The sequence below is a fragment of the Canis aureus genome, chromosome 9 (genome assembly GCF_053574225.1).
Source record: "Canis aureus isolate CA01 chromosome 9, VMU_Caureus_v.1.0, whole genome shotgun sequence".
Classification (NCBI taxonomy): Eukaryota; Metazoa; Chordata; class Mammalia; order Carnivora; family Canidae; genus Canis; species Canis aureus.
In genome coordinates, this window is record NC_135619.1 from 24,034,522 (window position 1) to 24,049,834 (window position 15,313).

Genomic DNA, 15,313 nt, shown 5'->3' on the forward strand with positions numbered 1-15,313 from the left:
AAATCTTTAGAAAGATAAATTTGCTAGGGGAGCCTGAGTGGCTCAGTTTGTTATGCATCTGCCTTTGACTCAGTTCATGATCCCAAGGTTCTGGGATCTAGCTCCACATCAGGCTCCCCACTCCCTCTGCTTGCTGCTCCCTCTGTTTGTTGTCTATCAAATAAATAAATAAAAATCTTTAAAAAATAAGCAAAATTACAACATACCAAGGGGAAGAAGGTATTTGCAAATGACATATACAATAAAGGGTTAGTATCCAAAATATGTAAAACTCTTATATAACTCAACACCAATAAAACAAAGAATCCAATTGAAAAAAAAAAATAGGCAGAGGGCATGAACAGATTTTCCTCTAAAGAATACATGCAGATGGTTGACACAGGAAAAAGATGCTCAATTTCACTCATCATCAGGGAAATGCAAATCAAAACCACCAGGAGATATTACCTCACATCTGTCAGAATGGCGAAAATAAAAAACACAAGAAGCAACATGTGTTGCAAAGATGTAGGAAAAGGAACCCTCATGCACAGTTGGTGGGAATGCAAACTGGTAGAGCCACTCTGTAAAATATTGTGAAGGTTCCTCAAAAAATTAAAAATAGAATTACCATATGGCCCAGTAACTCTACTACTGCGGATTTACCCAAAGAATACAAATTTATGACACTAATTCAAAATTATATATGCAACCCTATGTTTACAATTGCTGACATATGGAAGGAACCTAAGTTTTCATCCACAGATGAATGGATAAAAAAGAAGTGGTATATGTATACAATGGGATAATACTCAACCATTAAAAAAAAAAAAGAAAGAAATCTTGCCATTTGCAACAACATGGATGAACTTGAGGGTAAAATGCTAAGTAAAATTAGAGAAAGATGCAAACCATGTGATGTCATTCATATGTAGAACTTAAGACACTAAAGAACAAAGAAATAGAGACAAACAAAAAAAAACAGACTCTTAACTACAGAAAACAAACTGATAGTTACAAGAGGGAAGTAGGCGGGGGGTGGGAATAGGTAAAAAGACAAAGGGGATTAAGAGTACATTTATCATGATGAGCAATGAGCAATGTATAGAATTGTTGAATCACTATAATGTACAGCTGAAACTATCATAACACCATTCATTATGTTGGAATTTTAAAGAAAAGAAACAAAAGACTGAGATTTAGGTACATACCTAAAAAAATTGTCATACTTAAAATTGTTTTCATACATCAATAACAACAACAAAAGAAGCATAATCAAATAAATACTGTTTCGTATGACTTGTGAAAATTACTCTAAAATTGTATTGCTGACCCTCATTCAATACTAAGGCATTTCTAAATTTTTAACCGTTATTGATGACTTATATTCTTTTACCTATTTGCAAAGGATTTTACAGTAATTCATCATGTTTTCTATTTCAAATATACATGCCTGCTACATAGTAAAACTTATTAAAAATTCTTGAATAAAAAATAATAAAAAAGATGTCTATGGACAATTTCAATCTATGCTTCATTCAAAGAAATGTGTCTAAAAAGATCTATTGGCTCATGACCCAGATTTAAATTCCAGAAAAATAAAAAGATCTTACACAGAATTACACAGGTAACTGTCATTAACAGGAAGTGAAATTATATTTACAAAAAAAAAACAAAAACAACAACACTGTTTTCTGCCACTTTTAATTATATTGGATATAGGGAAGTTTTTATACATTTATTTGAAGTCATCTTTTGCTTCATTTCCTAGGCCATTTTATATAGACATGTATTAAATCTGGAGCACTGCTTATATATGAAGAGACCTCACTTCTGTCTTAGTTTCCCATTCTCAGAGTTCCAAGCTAGACACAGGACATATATAACCTAACGGTTCTTATTCTGGAACATACTCCCTGTTAATGCCATCAGTTCCAGACTGCAGCTGGTGGCTACCTTGAGCCAGCATTTCCACAGGCTCAAGGAAGATCTCCATATTATACACCTAACTAGTTAGCACAAATGAGGACTACTCTACACTGGCAGCAAGGTGGGAAACCTCAAGGCTTTCAAGGAATGCCAAACACTATAACCAGTCTAGGCCTCATTGAACTCTATGCCATCTGGTTCCAACTGGAGCTGTGTGCCTGGATTACTTGGCTATGGCTTTTGGTGGGGCTGGTGCTGCCCATCAAGAGCTGAGTAACAGCTTCCAATCTGGAGGTGTCCCAAAGTTGTGCATAACTTACAATCCTATGCTACTGTTGCTACCACTATTCCTTGGACTGTTACACCTTAGAAATATACCTCTGTGTCTGAAGCTATCACCTTGCCATATAACCTCTGCAGGCACCCCAGTCGATCATGCATGTTCAGTGGCAACAGCTCCTGACTGCCTCCGTCCTGGCCATAGCCCCCTCTCCAACCCAGGAACAAAAACAAATAGGGTAGAATGCTTGTTCCCATTCATCCAAAGCATGTGTTCAAACCTGGCAGGAATCATTGCGGGAATGTTGCTGGAGATGGATAATTCCAAGCTGTAGCACATGCTGGAGTCTCCTGAATCTCTCCACTCCAAGATAGATAAAACTATAGTAGTTCTACAGGTTAATCATGCCAAGAATGATGTTGTGCAGAAGATGGATGCTGTTACTGTTGCTATCTCTTAGACCAGGAGAAACCAATTCAAAAGCCAAATACCTCTCATGAAATCTGCTCAATGTCTTAATATTTCCTAGCTTATCCTGTGAATCTCAACACCAAGAATCACAGACTGCAAATTTAATAGGCCATTTGTATCAATGATCAATTATGAAGTGCCTAGAATTTTCCTTTTTTAATTTTCTTTCAGAATTTTTCAATTAAAAAATATATTCTCTGAGTTCTGCTATGTCCCAGACAGTGTTACCACTTTTTTCTCTTGTGAGTTTCCTTTTTAAGATTTATTTATTTACTTATCTGTGAGAGAGAGAGAAAGAGAGAGAGAGAGAGAGAAAGAATGCAAGCAGGAGCAGGAGCAGAGGGAGAAGGAGAGAGAATCTCAAGCAGATTCCAGGCTGAGTGCTCATCCCAATACAGGGCTCTTACCTTACAACCTTGACATCATGCCCTGAGCCGAAATCAACTGGTGGATGCTTAACCAACTAAGCCACTCAGGCATCTCAATTTCTTGGGAGTTTAGATACTTTTTCCCCAGGAATTTGTTTTATTTGATATACCCAAATTTCAGTTTCTCAATAAAGAAAAATATCCCCATAAGACAAACATTAAATAAAAGTTCTCATTCTAGGTCTAGGTATATGCTTAAAGACCATCACTGGGAGAATTACTTTAGACTTCCTCCTACTGTCCTCCTTTTATAATATATTCTATAATATATTTCTCTGGGGATGGATGGTTGGGTCACTTGTTAAGTATTGGCTCAGCTCATGGTCTCAGGGTCATGAGATTGAGCCCTGTTTTGGGCTCCTCACTGGTCATGGTGCCTGCTTAAGATTCTCTCTCTCCCTCTCCTAACACTTCCTCTTTAAAGGAAAAAAAAAAGCAAAAACAAACAAAACACCACAGATATATATTATATATATATATACATAAATATATGTATATATTTATACATAATATGCATACATATTTATACATATATATTTATTTCTCTGTGTCTGTTCTAGTTTCTCTTTTCAAATATATCTTCAAAATTAGCATCTTTTTCTAGAGATGGCCTACTTTGCTCTCCTATCCATATAGTGAGGTTATAATAAATTTTTAACTCCAGAATTTCATTTTTTATTATTTTTCAAATAATCCTATACATTTGTCATGCCATCCTGGTCTTGTCTCATACTTTCCTATATCTATGATTTCATTGATTCTTGTTATGAAATATCCATTTTATTGCTAACATCCTATCTCTGCTTATTGAACTACATATTGTCTTGTTTTGTCTTGATGACTATTCCTCCAGGTGATATATTTATACATGTGATTTATAATGATTCTTATGTTGAACATATTTTCAGTGAGTGTTATCCATGACAAACTATGAACCATGAAATCTGAATATGTTGTTGTAATACCATTTTAAGTTTGTCTCTTCCTGAGCCTTATGGTTTAATTTATGCTAAGTAAGTTTTTTTTTTTTTTTTTAAGATTTTATTTATTTATTCATGAGAGAGAGAGAGATGCAGAGACACGGGCAGGGAGAAGCAGGCTAAATGCAGGGAGCCTGATGTGGGACTAGATCCCAGGTCTCCAGGATCATGCCCTGGGCTGAAGGTGGTGAAAACAGCTGAGCCACCTGGGCTGCCCACTAAATAAGTTTTAATATTGACTTTTTTAGTTATTTCCAACCACCTCATGTAGGGCAACCTCACATTTGTTTGCCATGCAATCCTAGGATTATATTTTATTATAAATTGTCATTGTCTTATAGCCCAGGATAGGTAGCCAATCTTCTTGTTTCCTCCTGATAAAGGATAGAGTTTTTCTGGTTTCTATAAGTACACAATTTCATGGATGCTGGCTTCATTTGTCTAGCTTAGTTTGGCTCCCTATAAGAAAAATACTGTTTTCATTTTATCCTTCCTATTGCAGGGCCTAAACTGTAAGTCTCAGACATGAGGAGTTATATCAAGTTCTATTGCATTGATGATCTCTTTGACTCTATTCATCTCTAGGATATTGATACTCTCCTTTGCTTTTGTCAATCAGAGTCCATTCTTTTTTGGTAACATTTTCCTATTTTTTTAAATTCCATTCCTATGGAAAGGAGAATGATTAAATGAGAGAAAGAAAGAACAATGGACAGAAGATAGGCCATTAAGATAGTCTTTGATATCTTAAACTTGTCAAACATTTGGCATCAAACTAAATCTCTCAGCCCATTTTGTTCCAAATAAGCTGACTTCTGCCTCTGTCCTTATTATCTCCTGTTTCTTTTATCCTACTATACTTTTAACACACATATCCTTGTAAATCATTATTCCCTCACATCATCCAGACTCCATCCAGCTCAAATGTCCATTAATTTGGGAGATATTCCTTGAAACCTTTACCTAAAATTGAACTCTCTTATCTATGTGCTCCACTTCACCCTATCTTTCTCCATAAAGTTATTTACTTATATTCATTAATATTACATATGTATTTGTTTTTTCACTTATTTTTTGTCTTCCCTCATTAAAATGCCAGCTTCATGACTGGGAATTCAAATTATATGTCACTGCTATGTCCCCAGAACACAGAGGAATGATGGCTCTTTATTAATATTTTATGATCAATATATAATAAATATTTAGTAAAGTGTCATTAATTAAACATATATACCCTTTCTTAAAGGAGTATGTAATTCTCTTTAAATTTGAACTATGGAGACAATCTCAGTTTTTATTAAAAATAACCTCCAGTACATTTTTTTTTATTAGTTATAACTTTTTTTTCTACTCTAGTATAAGAAAAATGACCAAAAAGTAGTTTGCTTAGGTTAGAATTTCAAAGCCAATAATAAGAGTTCCTTTCATTTTGGTGGCAGATAGCCAGTAGACAATCAGTGAAATCATGAAATATTTATTTTTAAGAACTCAAAAGGAATAAAAGAAAAAAATCAATAGTCTTTGTTTGAAGCTCTCAAGAGGAAATCATTGTTCATATTTGCAATACCACATCCATTTTTAAAGCAAATACAGGAAAATACTACATAAAAAGATATTTGATTCCCAGGACACCCTCAAATAAATTGCCAAACAAGAGCCAAACATTCTCCATCCGGAGGACATATTTGAAATTTAAGAAGAAATTTACTGATAAAGGGCAAATATTTCATCAAAATAATACCATATTTTAGAAACACTTTAGAATTGAAAATTGCTTTATTTTCATGTATTGTTTTGAGGCACATAGTTCCATTTCTGTTTCCATATATGTATGTATGTATGTATGTATGTATGTACATATGTATGTATTTTCCATTTCTATTTAAAAAGCAAAAATTTTATGGTTATGCCATGATTCAAGGGATTAGGGCTTTGGCTCATTTTTTTTTTAGTTTTTTCATGTCCTGCACTCTGCTGATTGACATTTATCTAATTTATGTATGTTCCAAACTAAAAGACCACAATTTAAACATTACATTTAATTAAACGAATGCTTTTTATCAAAATTTTATTTGTTATCAAAGAAAATCAGTATTCCTTATTCAGAAATAAGATTTAAGAAAGCCTAAATACACTCTTTGGAACTCCTCAGAATTTCTTTCATTTGGAAGAAAAAGTAACCTTAGTATTTGTCTGTTGGTGAACTTATAGATCTATATCCTATGACTCCAATGACACTACAGCAATTTTAAATTTAAATTTTAGGCTGAGAAATTGGACAACTCAATGAAGATAATAAATTTTGTTTTCTATCTATGTTGGGGATTTTTTCTCCTGCCTACTTTTACCTATTATACCTCATTCCTTACTTTCAATCTCTATTTCTGTTTGCCTCTCTCATGTCCCAAGTGTGTGCTTATTATACATGAACATTTCCATTGATTAGAAATGGCCCAAAACTCTTTTTCAATATTTGAGCATTGCTACACTTGATCAAACGATCAAATGTAAAGATACTCTAAAAGAAATGAGATGGGCTCTGGCTGATTAAGTAAATTCCTTAAAGGTAAACATAGAGCTAAAATCAAAGATCTCTTATGTTTTATTTTCTTCTACAGAAAAAACATTGATTTTCAGAATGTAGTTGAGTATGTTTAAGTGTGTGTGCATGCAGGATAGCCTAAACAGAGCTATTTTTGTGTTTTGATGAAAAGCAAAATCACAGAAAATGATTTTTCTTTATCTCTGAATATAAGTGATCATTTGAATTGAACTTTGCCCAACAAAAGATTCATACAATTCTAAAGAATGAATAACCAGATGTGTATTTATTTTTATATTGGGTTGGTTGATGAAACCTCTAATAAAGGATAGGATTATGAAAGAAAAATTTAAAGAGAAAACATAACATGGCTTTTATAAAGATAATTTCATGATAGCTATAAATAGCTATTACTATACAATGCAACAAAATCACAGTAGATATAATAATACTTGTTATAGGTTGGAAATACTGAATATTTGGATCAGAAATGTTGAATATCTAAAAATACCCTATCTTGTATAGCTGTTATTTACTCCATAGAACCTATTATTTCATAGATCATGATTAAAAACTACATTTTCAAAAAGACCTTTAATTATATTCATATAGATGCTATAATTTAGAGCCCTAATACTGCCAGTTTTTCATTAGTTGCTACTATCTGTTACATTAAAATTGTTCTTTTATATTTAAAACATAATAGCTTTCACAACAAATAATTCCATGAAACAGTACCGTGAATAATTATTCATATACTAGGCTTTAGGAAAAATTACATAGGTATCAGTAGAATTATCTACTCATTCACATACAATGTCCTTGAAATGAATAGACTCAAAAAATAATAAGGCTTTTAAAATGGACTTATATAGAGATTAACTTTCTAATATGAATATAAATGTTATGGAGCCAATTCCAAAGCTTGAGATACTGACTAATTGTGTGTATATTTCATTTGAAAGCTTTGGTGCTCGAAGTACTTGGACATACATTATTTCTTTAAATGAATCCAATGGAAGCCAATATTCTACCTATATTAAAATTATATGAAGCAATTGGGCATTCTTAAATTTAACTCCATATGGTTTAGATAACTATATATAGATTGAGAAATGGACATAGCAAAAGTAAAAAGATGGCAAAATAATTGCTTTCTAACAACAATAATTAGAAAATGCAATCAAATGTCAATACAAAAAGTTAGTTGCATTTCTAGTTGGAGATGTAGGAAGACTGAACTCACCCCCTCCATGGAACACACCAAATCATACCTATTAATAAAACAATTCCTATTGAAGAAGAAGCAAGGGCTGACTGAAGGGCTGCTGAACAGCCAAAGATAGAATATCAAGAATATAGCAGATATGGAGACATGGTTTAAATGAGTAACTAGTATATACAGCTACAGCTTCAACCAGTCAGCGAAAGTCACTAAGCATAGAATCTGCACAGGAGACACCCCACAAGCCATTCCTTTGACTTTAGAGATAACCATTTCACATAATCCATAGAAAGGCAAACAAAATGGGGAAGGAGAGGAATATGCTCCAAAAGAAAGAACAAGAAAAAGAAAAAACCTTAGAAAAAGAATTAAATGAAACAGAGATAAGCAATATGCCTGATAAAGAATTTAAAGTAATTATGATAAACATATTCAATGGACTGGAGAAAAGAATGGAGGAACTCAGTGAGACCTTTAATAATAATAGAAAATATTAAAAAGAACAAATCAGAACTAAATAATACAATAATTGAAATTAACACACATACTGTAGGGAATTAACAGTAGATTAGAAGATGCAGAAAAATGTGTCAGTGATCTGGAAGACAGGGATATGGGAAAAACAAGCTGAATGGCAAAAAAATAAAATTATTTTAAAAACATGAGGATTAAGAGATCTCTGGAACAACCTCAAGTAAACAAATATTTGCATCATGGGGTCCCAGAAGAAAATGAGAGAAAGATATAGGAAAATTATTTGAAAAAATAATTGAAAATTTCCCTAACCTAGGGAGGGAAATAGACATGCAAGTCCAAGAAAAACAGAGAATTCCAAGCAAGATGAAGCCAAGAGGGTCCACACCATGGCAGATAATAACAAGAATATCTATGTTAAAGGTAAAAAGAATATTAAAAGTAACAAGAGAGAAACAAAAAGTTACCTACAAGAGAAAACCTAAGGATGTCAGCTGATTTTCAGTAGCAAATTTACAAGCCAGAGGGAGTGGTATGAGATATTCCGAATGCTGAAAGTAAAACACCTACAACCCAAATACTCTACCTGCTGAGGTTGTCATTCAGATCTGAAGGAGAGATAATGAGTTTCCCAGACAAACAAATATGTTTGTAAAACAGGAAGTTCTTTAAGTAAAAATAAATAGCCATAATTAGACGTATGAAAAATATGAACACAAAGATGTAAAAGGTGTCAACATAAAGTATAGACAAGGGATTAAAAAGGGAAGAAAAGGACAAAGGAAAATAAAGATTTTGCTTTTTTAAGAATGTGTTTGAACTTAAATGATCATCAAATTAGCATGGACTGATATTTATTTGAGATATTATATATGAACTTCATGGTAACCATAAATCCAAAATCTATGATACATAAAAAGTAAAGAGTAAAAAAGCCAAACAAAATACTATAAATACTTGTTGAATACAAAGAAAGAGAACAAGAAAATAAAGATACAAAGAAGGACTACAAAACAAAAAACTTTTTTTACAAAAAAATATTTAAAAATGCCAATAAGTATATATTTATTAGTAATTACTTAAAACATAAGTGGCCCCAATGCTCCAATCAAAAGATCTAGAGTAGCAGAGTGAATTAAAAATAGCAACAATATCAGTGGACATAAATACAGAAATTGATAGTAATACAATAATAGGGGACTTTAACACTCCACTTACATCAATGGACAGATAAGACAGATAATCAGAAAGGGAACAGTGTCTTTGAATGACACATTGGACCAGATGGATATAACAGGTAAATACACAACATTCCATCCCCACCCAAAGAACAGATTACACATTCTGTTTAAGAATTCTCCAGAATAGGTCACATATTAGGCCATAACTCAAGCGTAAATAAATTAAAGAAAGGTGAAAACATACCATACACCTTTTCTGACCATAGTAATGTGAAACTAGAAAAAAAATGGAAAATACACAGACACAAGGAAACCAAACAACTGGATACAAAACAACCAATGGGTCAATGAAGCAATCAAAGAAGAAATTTTAAAAATACATGGAGACAAATAAGAATGAAAATACAATTATCCAAGATATTTTGGACACAGTGAAAGCAGTTCTAAAAGGGAAGTACACAGCAATATAGGTTTGTTTCAAGAAACAAGTCACAGGGATAAACAGCAGATCATAAGGAATATAGTCAATGATATTCTGATAGCAATGCAACAGGACCAATGATAGCAATACTTGTGGTGAACATAGCATAATGTATACATTTGTCAAAACACTAAGTTGTAAACCTGAAAGTAGTGTAACACTGTGTGTCAACTGTACTTAAAAATAAAAGTCAGGGGGCAGCCCCGGTGGCTCAGTGGTTTAGTGCTGCATTCCATCTGGGACATGATACTGGAGACCTGGGATCAAGCCCCACGTCGGGCACCCTGCATGCAGCCTGCTTCTCCCTCTACCTATGTCTCTGCCTCTCTCTCATGAATAAATAAATAAAATCTTTAAAAAATAAATAAATAAATAAATGTCAGTATAAAAAGTCATGAACAATGATTTCATTAACATTTCTGGTATCTGGATAAAACAATATTAATTTGTATAATAATACATTTAAAATATCGTGTTTTATTGGTTTGAAACAAGCAGTATGTGCTTGCAAAAATAGTATCTATCTATAAAGGAATGTTTGCATCTATCTGTAAAGGCAGGCATCATATAATTTAAATTTTATTGCAAAACAATGCTTGTCATATTGCAACAAGACATCAAGGGGTCATGTAAAAGCTCAGTCAACTCTTCCTTTTCATTCATTTTTTCCTTTAATAATTCACAGATTCTTATTGCTTTTCTATCTAATCTAAAATACTACAGTGACTCCACTAGTAAATTAATGAATATAATCACCTCAGAGATTTTAACATAAAAAATAGTGATGAAAATGATTATTTTGATCACTAATTTTTATTGAGATAGGATATGTTCAAAACCATTTAATCATTTAATCATATTCAAACTACAATTCTCAAGAACTTAGTATATTTTTTCCCTCTGTTCCGTGTTGTGGTCTAACAGACTTAAAGTTATTTGGCTTAAAATTTCAATTATTTCCAATTTGTTTAATTTTCCTGATATGCATGTGACAATCTCTTCAGGTACTGACAATGAAATGCTGGCAATAAAGTTACATTTCCTTTTTTAAAAATATTTATTGAGTTTTTATTTTTGTTTAAACTTTTATTTAAATATCAGTTACTTAACACACACTGTTATGTTAATACTAGTTTCCTGTGTACAATACAGTGATTGAACACTTCAAATCACACAGCGGTATTCATTACAGCAAGTGCAGTCTCTTAATTCCCATCATTTCTCTTTACTCTGCTAATTCCTCCACTGTAACCAAAAAGATTGGACAGAAAAAACTTATGGCCTGAAGTTGATGTAGAAAAATTACTGATTCAATCACTTTCTATATAAGATAAACAGAGATACCAACACTTTAGGAATTTTGGAGTTTACATAAAAGTAATTAGAAATTTGCATTATAAGCTCTTTTAAATAAAATGGTCATTAATTATACAAATCAAGATGAATACAATTGAAATCAGCTCAGGGCCATTCTCCTAAACCTTTTACTTTACTGGATAGATCTAATTTTTAGCACATATATTTTTAATTTCATAAGTTTGATTTGAGAAATAAAACCCAAGATAAATTTGAATAAAATCATTCCAAGGTGTTGAGTTTTTATCTTTTAAAAAACAGATACATTCTAACAACTATGCACCTCATATTGTTATCTTTGTACATTATATGAGTGAAAAACAACACTCTGAGTGAATAGTGTTTATTTACAAAGCCTATTTCCTTTAGAATTTTTCCTTTGGACTCTTTTACCTTTACTTCTTCTCTAAATTATTCTCAAAACTTTTGTATTCAGGGATCCCTCCGTGGTTCAGCGGTTTAGCGCTACCTTCGACCCAGGCCTTGATCCTGGAGCCCAGGGATCGAGTCCCACGTCGGGCTCCCTGCATGGAGCCTGCTTCTCCCTCTGCCTGTCTTTGCCTCTCTCTCTCTCTCTCTGTCTCTCTACCTCTCTCTCTCCTTGTGTGTGTTTCTCATGAATAAATAAATGGAAATCTTTATTAAAAAAAAAAAACTTTTGTATTCAAATGCATTAGATTTAATTTGTCTCTTACAATATTATAATACTTTAGAATTAATCTCTTTTCTGAGGTAGTTTTTTACCTCTACTCATCACTGAGTTGATTATCATAGTCTAAATATTGTTTTTCAGTTTATGTTGCTGAAGAATACAATGTCTGGCATGGAGAATTCAAACTTGAACAACTTATGAACCCAGTTAAATGTAGCCTTAAATTCAAAGTATCTAGTACTGTAAGCAAAAATATATTGCCCTCATATTTTGAAACAGAGCAACAAGGTGTACTGTTTATGTCTGTACTCAATTAAGGAGTATTCATCGCAAAGTAAAGTAATTTTTTATAATTCATTATTATAGTCCATAATAAGACAATAACAGTCTTCAATATAATAGAATTGAGCATATGAAACAGAGCTAATAACTGGTTTGTGAAAGTATACTTTGAGCCACTTCTCAAGTAAGTAATAAGTTTGTGTGCATGTGTATTCTACTAGAATAGAAAAGTTAGATTTCACCAATGAATCTTTAGCATAAAGCACGTATGAATTTCATGTTTTCCATTAGGTTTCCTTAATGGAGGAATTAAGGTTTCCTTAATTTCTCCTTAAGGGGAGAAATGGGAAATGTAGTTTACTTTCATTAAGTCAAAGGAACTCAAAGAGGCTGTGTTTGATTTAGTAATGCAGTTCTCTTTCTCTCCTCCCCTCCCACTTCCTCTCTTCTCTCTTCCCTCTCCCTCTCCTCCCTCCCTTCCTCCTTCCCTTCTTTCTTTCCTTCCTTCCCTCCCTCCCAGACCAAGTATTCACCAAGTTTCTACTTTTTATTAAAAACTATGGTGTACAAAAAATAAAAAGTCTCTCCTTAAAAAGCTTCCTATTTTACCTTAAGTTATGAGATTTATAACTGAAATAACAATATGACAACTATTATTCTCTAAATTAATGTATTTTAAAATAATAATATTAGACTTGATTTTGCCAAAGTAAATCAGATATTAAATAACATTCAGAATTTAAATATTTCTACCTGGACTTAATTTTGTAAGACTCTAAAGGTCTGTGTTTTAAAAAGGAGCAAACTAAATTATAATTGTTAAATTGTCATTTTCAGGTTTCTGTCATGATAAATAATAATAAAAATGGGTATAGTAATTATGAAAATTTAATTGGTTTTCCAAGAATACATGCTTTGGAAATACTGTAAGACTTTTTAATGAATATATTTCAAAATCAAATACAAATATGCTTGACAAGACAAATCATAGAATGTTAGATTAGGCGACACCCAGGTGGCTCAATGGTTGAGCATTTGCCTTTGGCTCAGGTTGTGATATGGGGGTCCTGGGATGCAGTCCCATATCAGGCTCCCTCTGGGGAGCCTGCTTTTCCCTCCGCCTATGTCTCTGCCTCTCTCTATATATCTCTCACGAGTAAATAAATAAAATCCTTTAAAAAAAAAGATAGTTGCAGATCATGCTTTGTAAATTTTATTCCATAATAAAAAACAAATCAAAGAATATCAGAGATTACTTCTAGGAGCAATTCAGTTTAGTAGCATAAGAAAGGCTACAAACTAGACTCTGTTGTTCCATGAATAATCTGAGCAGGATTAATTGAATCAAAAGAAATATAAAATGCTATGACAAGTGTAAAAAGTTGCTTTGTGTAAATATATCTCTTTGATCTTGAAATCAGTGGTGGAATATATCAAGTATGTGTTCTATAGCAGCAACACTGCTGGATTACTGAAGCTTTTTTTTGGTTTAGTTTATTTTATCTGCAGGTTTGTAAGCCTTTTTTTGGGGGGGGATTAAATATCAACCTGTAACAAATAGTGGAGTAACTGCTATAGTTTTACCTTTCTCTCAAATTCTCCTTCTTGTTAGCATTACGATGCTCTTTTTGAGACACTGTCTTAATCTTTAATTATTGTTCTATAATTGTCCTTGGGGGAAAACATCTGCTACTGCCTACTCATTTTTTTCTCTGTTGCCTTAGATTCCCTGTGGACTATATTGTATCTTGTTGACATTGCATTTTCTAGTTGTCTTTGATGGCTTTCTACTCCAAGGGTACTACAAAGATCAGAATATCTAGCTGTCTCATTTCCTATGGCAATTATGACACTTTTATTTCTATGTTACTGTTAACATAGAAATGTTCTATATTCTATGTTAACATAGAAATGATTTTAGTGAATGAGAGCTATCAAAATATTCTACTTTGACACTTTGTTCTTTTTAATGATTTAAAATAATGAAATACTTTGGTATTCCATAGCTTTTAGTGATAGTCTTTTTTGTCATCCTGATTTTTCAAGGTCTTTTATAATGTCAATTATTTAAATTAATTTCTATTATTGAAATACAAAGGATAGTCATGTTTCTTTTCTTGTATTCCTTTTGAAAATATAAATTCTTATTATCAGAATTAGATTATGAAATAAAAATTTGTGAATCTAAATAATCTAAAATTTACCAAAATTCAATTATGAATATAAGTTTTATTCCTGGTGCATTTCATATTAACATAAAATTATACTTATATTAAGATTATTTTATTTTCAAAAAAAAAAGATTATTTTATTTTCATATAATAAAGTTGTTTTATAATAAAATGTGATTTCTTTAAACAATTAGACAAAATAAAATCTATAAATATAAAATATAATTGTTTTAAAACTATATGTATGTGCAGATTGTTTTAATTATTACCATAATTTTCTCAAAAATGACTGAATAATCCAGAGATTTAAAAGTATTATTGAGTTATTATTTTTAATACTATTTATTTATGTCTATATTTACACAAAGACCATTTCTATATTTATATTTTATATCTAGATCAGAAGTATAATTATCAAAGCTTAAAAGGTAAAAACTGAAATATAAATTATATATAGTTAATCTACATTATTTTTGGCCCCATTTTTTATCCAGCAATTTTATCTGTCTGATCTTTTCTAATAAAAATCTCTTTTACTGCTTGTGTTTTGTTAATCTTAGCTCAGTTCATACATTCCTTTTAAATCTCAGTCTAATCAATATTGGCACAGAAACATTTCCCTGTTACAATAGTGTTAATCTCTTATTTTTAGGTTATTACAACACATCATTATGTTTTTTTTTTCATGTTTCAGTGTTTTTTTATTTTACCTTCATACATCATTATGTTTTAGTAGCACTTTTTACAGGCATAATTTCTATCTATTGTGTGGTTTTTCAGTAACATATATTAGCCCCAGACACAAGACTGTAAGCTATAAGCTTGATCTAAGATAATCTACTACTCATTCACTCATCCAATTCTTTTTCTTATGATGTATTT